General features: G+C 30.2%; 1 long non-coding RNA gene across 1 annotated transcript; it reads right to left on the bottom strand.

The window, feature by feature from the left end:
* Window positions 1-3,786: 3,786 nt before the first annotated feature.
* Window positions 3,787-5,638, bottom strand: LOC148764293 (uncharacterized). The gene is made up of 3 exons (XR_016024412.1): window positions 5,516-5,638; window positions 4,783-4,866; window positions 3,787-3,947 (listed from the first exon to the last, which is right to left on the bottom strand). It is a non-coding gene; the product is annotated as an uncharacterized LOC148764293 (long non-coding RNA).
* Between the last annotated feature and the right edge of the window lie 2,383 nt (window positions 5,639-8,021).

The following is an 8,021-nucleotide window of genomic DNA, read 5'->3' as shown; positions in this document are numbered from 1 at the left end:
GACCGGTTAAGGTCATCCTAGATTAATAATGATGTGAAAATTTATTAAAAATTCATGTGATTATCCATTGAAAAATCAGAAGAATTTTCAATGCGATAAATTCTTATGTGTTGCTTGCTTTCAAGGCAATAAGGCCATCATCAACTAAATTTGGGATTGAGGGTCCATTTGGTAATCGAAAAATAACTTACAAGGGGAAAGTTTTTTTTGTGTAAAATATTTTATTGAAAAATATAATATTTTCTATTGTTTTAATGAACTATCGAAAAGATTTTCTATTGTTTCGATCATTTTGTGAAAAATATTTTTTACTATTACTAGTAGAGTTAGTTGGGTGTTAAAATGATAAATAGGAGTTGATTACAAAAAATGAGTGTCATTTGGTTTTCACTAATTTCGGATCAAAATTAAGAATGGAAATGAAAATGGATAAAATAAATAATAATAATTTTCTAAGCATTTAACCACATAAGTATAATGAAAGTAAACTCTAATTTTCAAAAAAAAATTCCATCTCATTATTTTTTATCGTAACACTGTAAAAATATCAATATTTATCAATTGTGTAAAATATTCAAAACTTATATTTGTAAATGTATATTTATTAAGTGACGATCATTGAAATATTTTTTATTATAATTATTAGTAAGATTTATTCAATTTATAAATAAAAATTTTATTTACATTGGGTGATTTTATTAAAAATATTTTTAGTATTTTAATAGTATTGAATAATTTAAATATTAATATTTATAAGTTAAAAATTTTTTAGTTAAATTACTACTAGGTTTAGTATAAGAGTGTTTTTTCAATTCTTCAAAAAATATCTTACACCTTTCGAGGGTGTAAGACATTTTACGATGGTCAATTAGGTATTTTTCTTGTTGACTCATAAAATGTTTTATATTTAGAATAAATTTATTGTCTTCCAAACAAGTATAAGTCTTGAAAACATTTTTTAAAAAATATTTTACGTAAAAACAAATAGACCTTAAATCCCCTATATTTTTAAAATGTAATCAATGTGATATATGTGGACCCATACATCCACCATGTGGATCATTTAAATATTTTATGAGTTTAATCGATGCATTAACTAGATGGTCACATGTGTACTTATTATTAACTTGCAATTTGGCATTTGCAGGATTACTCACATAAATTATTTGTTTGCGAGCACATTTTATTGATTATGCAATCAAGATTATTCATCTGGATTATGCTGATGAATTTACATTTCAAGCATTTAATGAATGTTGCATATTAGTTGGAATAACTGTTGAACAACTGGTTACTCATGTTATTACTTACGAAAACTAAACCCCCCATTTCTGTTTGGGGGCATGTCATTTTGCATGTAGCAGCACTTGTATGTATGCCAAGGAATTATCACAAATTCTCTTTTATACAATTGGTTTATAGTTAATAACCAAATATTTTCCATCTAAGAAAACTTCACTTGCAAAATGTGAAATTTATGGACCTGTAGTCTATACAACAAATGGTGCAAAACTAATGAGAGCTAAATGAGTATTTGTGTGAAAATGAAATGAGAAAAATGAGATTGTAAGATATAAAGTACAACTTGCCAACAAGGTTTTACCTAAAGACCTAGTATTGATTATGAAGAGACTTTTTCTCTATTAGTAGATGCAATTACATTTCTATATATAATTACTTTGGCAATACATGCGAAAATTGAAATGCATCTAATGAATGTAGAGCCTATTTATATGGCTCAATTGATATCGATATTTATATGAAAACTCTTGAAGTATTTAAGTTGTCTGAAGCACAAATTTGTATTTTCGAAAAATTTATTTCTATCAAATTAAATCAATATGGATTAAAAGTAATTCGATTGCATGTGGTATAATCATCGTAATGAATATTTGTTGAAAGAAAGCTATAAAATGATCCTAATTGCCCATGTGGTTTTATAAAAAGATTTGGATTTGAAGTTATCATAATTGTTGTTTATGTTGATGACCTAAATATTATTGAAACTCTTTAAGAGTTATCAAAAGCTGTGGGTTGTTTAAAGAAAGAATTTGAGATGAAAGACTTTAAAAAAACAAAGTTTTGTTATTGATCACTTGACAATATTTGAATAAGCCCTGTAGCCAATTGAGATTGGTCAAGGCTTAGTTCCAGACATGCAATCATATTATTCATATTAAATGATTAGAGGTGTTAGTGCAATAAGCTCAAAGTGAATAATTCTAAAAGGGCAGTGAATTGGAATGTTTTGAAATTTTGAAAATTCTTTTTCAATTTTGAGAAAATAAAGTTCTTTTAATCCAAATTTCCAATTTAAAAATAAACAAGATAATTGACTCCTTGAAAAATAAAGGAGATTGGTAAAAGCAAATGAAACTTGAAGTAGTATGAAGAAAGAAAAATCAACACAAAGATTTTTATAGAGATTTGGTCTCCTTGCTTACGTCCTTTCTCTTAGATTCACTAAGGAGTTTAAAATCCACTATTAAATCAAAATTCAATACAATGCGTTTTATGGATCAAGCATAACCTTTTCAGTACAATGTCTTTTTATGATTAAAGCACAACCAGTCAACCTTTTATATTGGTTAAGGTATAACCACTTAAGTAAATACAATGAGAAAAATGTAAATATAGCTAATATGCCTCTTAAAGGTTGAATAACAAATTTGGTACAATGTTTAGTGAAGGAATGAAGGCTCAATAAATGTTACATTAGAAGACTTGAAAACTAAAAGAAGAGTATAAGGAGTCTTGAATGATTTTTGCCAAAATCTTCTCTTTTGAGTTGTGTTTCAAAGTCTTCCAACCTTCATAAATGCTGAGGGAGCTTGTTTTTATAGTTGTTGAAGCTTCGAAGATAGTTAAGAATGCATTAAATATGAAAATAGTTGTACTTCTCTTTATTCAAGACTTTAACGATCATATTGTATCGATACATTTGTGAATGTATCAATACACTGTTTTTAAATTTTGAATACCCACTATGATGTATCAATACATTTTGCCATGTATAGATACTTTTGAACTGTCATGTAAAGGTTTAGTCACTCTGTTGAAAATGTATCAATGCATTTGCTAATGTATCGATACTTTTGAAGCAGTAAGCATTATGTAGAAAACGCATTGATACATTTATTAAATGTATCGATACTTTTAAGGCAATAAGCATTCTATCCCAATTCTATCAATACATTTGAGAATGTGTCGGTAGATTGTGTTTGACTTTTCAAAATTTGACTTTTCGTAAAAACATGTATCGATAGATTTAAAAATATATTGATACTCCAAAATGCATTTTTCAAAGTCCTTTTTCATTGTTTTTGTCACGACCCGGTACTCCACTCGAGCCCGTGACAACCGTCGCGGTGTCCCGGTAGACACTTATTGCCCGAAATGTCAACCCGAAACCTCGCAAGGCTTTACTATCCGTTTCTCTGTTCTCTTGTGAGCAACCATTGTCAAATATCGTGTTCCAAAAGATTTTAAGCTGTTTCCAACTTTAAACAAATAAAATATTAATTTTTCGTTTCACAGGGGTAATTTGGTCATTTTTCTCAAAAATTTTGAAACTGGCTAAAATGTAATATACAAGTACAAAACACACAATTCATATTCAAAATGAGTTTAAAAGTCTAAAATCTTCATTTAAAACGAAATTATGGTTATTTGAATATAATAAGAAAATAAAAGAAATATTAAGTAAAATATTCTATTTTCTTATAAAACAATATTTATAGAGTTATACGTGAATAATTTTTATAGCGTAAAAGCTAAATAAATTTATACATACTTAAATACAGTAAGCCAAAATATTTAATTTAATTTACAATAACAAAAGTGCCCCCGAATAAACAAAAGTAAGAGGACTGTGAACCTACGGTTTGGAAAATGCAGATCCCACTGTAGTCCTCGATGAGATCAGCTATCTACAGTCTATACTGAACCTGAAATGGGTGGAAATGAGGGTGGTGAGATTATAAAATCCCAATGAGTAAACAGACATCATCATAAACATCTAGAGTTGAGTACATGGAGACAATAAAGTAAATCATCATAAACTGGGTTATACAATTAGAACACATCTCGTTCAAAATACGTAAAAAGGCTTATGAATCTCATAAAAATCTAGGCTTGTGCCATAAATCTATTATCGGGGACACCTTGGCCGAGGCATCCTACCGAGATCGTCAAGGCTATTAAAATTCACATTTCACATAAATCATGTTTTTGTTTTGAAAACATAGCCGTTCCTTGGCGTTGGTTGAGTTTCCCCTCACGTGGTGGTTTAGCGTGAAGTGAACCCTAAACTTTACCCCAGGAGATACCCTACGCGCCTCTCCGTTCGAGGTAAGAATATAATGGGGTTTACCGTGCCCCTCTAAAAGGCTGGTCCACAGAAACCCCCTACTGTAGTGATTAATTAATATATAATCCACCATATAATAAAACTCAATAACATGATATGGCAATTTTGTAATTCGTAGTTTTTCAAGGTAACCAAACAATTCGCATTTCAATACAATTGCCAACTAGCCAATCATGCTTGATTTATCATAAGCCAGTTAATTTAAACAATCAAATTGCCACAATTAATAGTCTCCGTGTACTCTATTTTTCAAAATCACTATTAATTTCAAAACAATTTATAATTTAATTTCATTGAAACTCATCTATTCATAAAACATGAAAATTTATCTTTTTAAATTCCTTTTTTCATAGAATTCATGAAAGCATCTAAAAACCACCCTAGATAATTAAAATGATAGTAAGTTTACTCACAATGTCTAGAATGCAGACTTTCGAAGCACTCTGTCTACTGGTCCTCGGATGCAATTTTCTTGCCTTTATCGGAGGACTCACCACCTTGACACAGTACAAAATTGAGAGTTTCACCAAGTTGGTACTAAATCAAAATTAAACTAATTTAGACTACCAATGCATGATATGGAATGCAAAAATGCACTGGTAACTATCTAAACCCGGTATTGGCCTAATTCGTCTTATCACCCGATTAAATTCCTAACGGGTCCGTTTAAACTCCAATTTAATTCTTTTCAGTTTCTATACCTCAATTGCACCCAAATTAACTTAATGTCCCTCAGTGTGGTGCAAATTATCAGTCCCAACAGTAAATTACAAAAATACCCCTAATGGGTAAAAATTCGTATTTTTGCTCCGAAAATTCTCATTATTTTTCTAAACTCATAATTCATTATTCCTTAACCAATTCTCCTAGAATAAAATCAAACTCATCCTCACTCACTACATGGTAAATTCAGCCATTAATGGTTGGGGGAGAAAATAAATTCTTTTCTTGTTGTTTTGTTTCTAAATATGCTAAACTAACTAAAAACACTAACATAAATTAAAATCAAATAAATCCAACAACTTTCTCTCTCCTAACCCATTTTTTCAGAATTGAATTCATCATGAAAACATGTAATTTAATCATGGAAAATAAAGAGAAATGCTTGGGAATAAGAAAACTCAAGCTTAATAGAAAAAATCTCACCTTTTTAACTTAATTTCCTTGAAAATTCACACTTTTTCTTTGATTTTCTCTCTCCAGGGTTTTGTTTTTGTTTTCTCTCTCTTCTTGCTGGTTTGGCTGGCCATGGGGTGGAAGATGGGCTGATTTTGTGCCTTTTAAAAAGGAAAATAATAAATTAATAAAGACATGACACATGGCATCATGTCATTGGCCCGTTTTTAAAATTTTAAAAATTTAAACATTTTATCTCCACCACATGTTTAGTCAAGGGTCAAAGATGAAGACAAAGGAAGACCATGTGCTGGAAAAAATATCCTGGTGGTGGAAAATTACAATTTTGCCCCTGAAGTGGCAAAATTACCATTTTACCCCTATACTCCAAATTATACCGAAATTAAAATTTTTCACTTCTAAACCTCAAATCATACTTCAATAAGTCAAATTATACTCCAATAAGTCAAATGGGGCCAAAAAATTCTTTTCTAAAATTCTCATTTTGTCCCCAAGTGGCAAATGACCATTTTACCCCTAGTTAGTGAAAATTCCGATTTGACTCCAAATTGATCCTCAAACTCCAAATTACCATTTTAAGTCATCCATGAACTGTGAAACTCTTAATCTAACCTTAAAATTCCTATTTGATCTAGTTCGAGGATTAAATAAACTTTGTTGTACCTCTAGGTACAATACCGACTTTTGTAAATTTTTCGGGACTCTCCTAGCATGCAATCATGCTATCATCACATATAAGTCATGAATAGTATTTTATAAGGTCGGGCTTTACAGTTTTTCTTTTCAAACTCATTTGAAAGTGTTAGGGAATGTTTAGACTTGATGTTCTAAGACTTAAATGAATTTTGATCATTTTCTTTTGTCATTTCAACACACGGGGATTGAGTTGAAAGCTATAGAGTTAACAAGAGTTTTTCATGAGATTAATTATAAAGGTTATAAGTCTATTAGATGAAGTCTATGAGATTAATATGCTTTGTAAGAGAATTGTAACGGGTTACAATTATGAGATCTCCATGTATCAAAGCATAATCTCTAAATGTTCGTGGTCAATGTATCATTGAGATTGGACATTAATGATGATTAGAGATTGGTACATTATATATTCCTTACTTAAGAAATAAGTAACCTGTCAAGCCCAGCTCTACAATATGTTTATTATTCCATTCTTAAATAAGAATGCATGTTTGGTTATTTGGGTACCTCAAAAATCGTTAAAGGACGGCAATATACTAAATGGTACAATTAAGTTGAATTAAGCCTCAAACTAGTATAAATAAAGATTTTAAGATGAAATTGAGAATTTTAAAACCCTAGAATGACTTAAAATGGTGATTCGGAGTTCAAGGATCGATTTGGAGTCAAATTAGAATTTTCATGACTTATAGGCAAAATGGTCATTTTGCCACTCGAGGTTAAGATGTGAGTGTTGGATGAAATTTTTGACTAAGATTGATCATTTGCAGTATAATTTGAGTTTGAGAAGTGAAGAATTTTAATTCCAGCATTTTTTCGAGCGTAAGGGTAAAATAGTCATTTTGCCACCCTAGGGGCAAAATTGTAATTTTACACCACCCAACACTTTTCCAGCACATGGATTTTACCCAATATTATTATGGATAATTGAAGGATTTTATGTGGTGAAGAAAGAAAGTTTAATAGTTAAGAATTTAAAAATAGACCAATGGTAAGGTGACAAGTGTCAAGCTTTATTTCTTTATTATTTTCCTTTTAAATTAGCACAAAATCAGCCCATTTCTCTTCATTATGGCCGGCCAAAGCAAGAACATAGGAAGAAAAGAAAGAACAAGAACCCTAGGGTGAAAATTCAAGAGAAAATTGGTGGATTTCAAATAATCAAGCAATCAAAGGTAAAATTTCTTGATTTTGACTTGTAATCTACCTTTCCTATACATTCTTTTGCATTTTCCATGGTTGAATCACATGATTTTATGATGGGTCTCTTGCTGGCCAAACACTTAGAGAGAGATTTTGATGATTGTTTTGGTTAGATTTTAATGTATTTTAGTGTTTTTAGTTGATTGGTGATGTGTAACATGAAAATCAAGCAAGAAAAATTCATGTTCTTCCATCACCCATCATTGGCCGAATTCTCCATGTGGAATATTGATGATGATTTTGATTTTATTTCAAGTGATTTGGTTAGGAATTAGTGATTTATGGTGTGAGAATCAAGCTTGAAAAATTATAGTGTTGATGCACCCACCATGGTCGAATTTTTCAAGAGAAAATGTGAGGATGATTCTGTCATATTTCAAGTTATTTAATTTGTGTTTGATGATTTAGAGTATTGGGAGAAAAATGGAATTATTTGGAGTTGAATTGGACGTATTGGCCAATTAATTGGGTGATAGATCGAATTAGGCCAATACCATTTTATTTAGGTACACAATTGAATTTGTGTAGAACACCGTGTTTAGACGATAATCTGAACAATTTGCATTCCATTTCATGCATTAGTATAGAGCCTGAATTGGTTTTATAACAATTAGCA

The sequence above is a fragment of the Theobroma cacao genome, chromosome 2 (assembly GCF_053813885.1).
Source record: "Theobroma cacao isolate CCN51 chromosome 2, ASM5381388v1, whole genome shotgun sequence".
Classification (NCBI taxonomy): Eukaryota; Viridiplantae; Streptophyta; class Magnoliopsida; order Malvales; family Malvaceae; genus Theobroma; species Theobroma cacao.
Note: the sequence above shows the minus strand (reverse complement) of the source record. Positions and strands in the feature narration are given on the sequence as shown.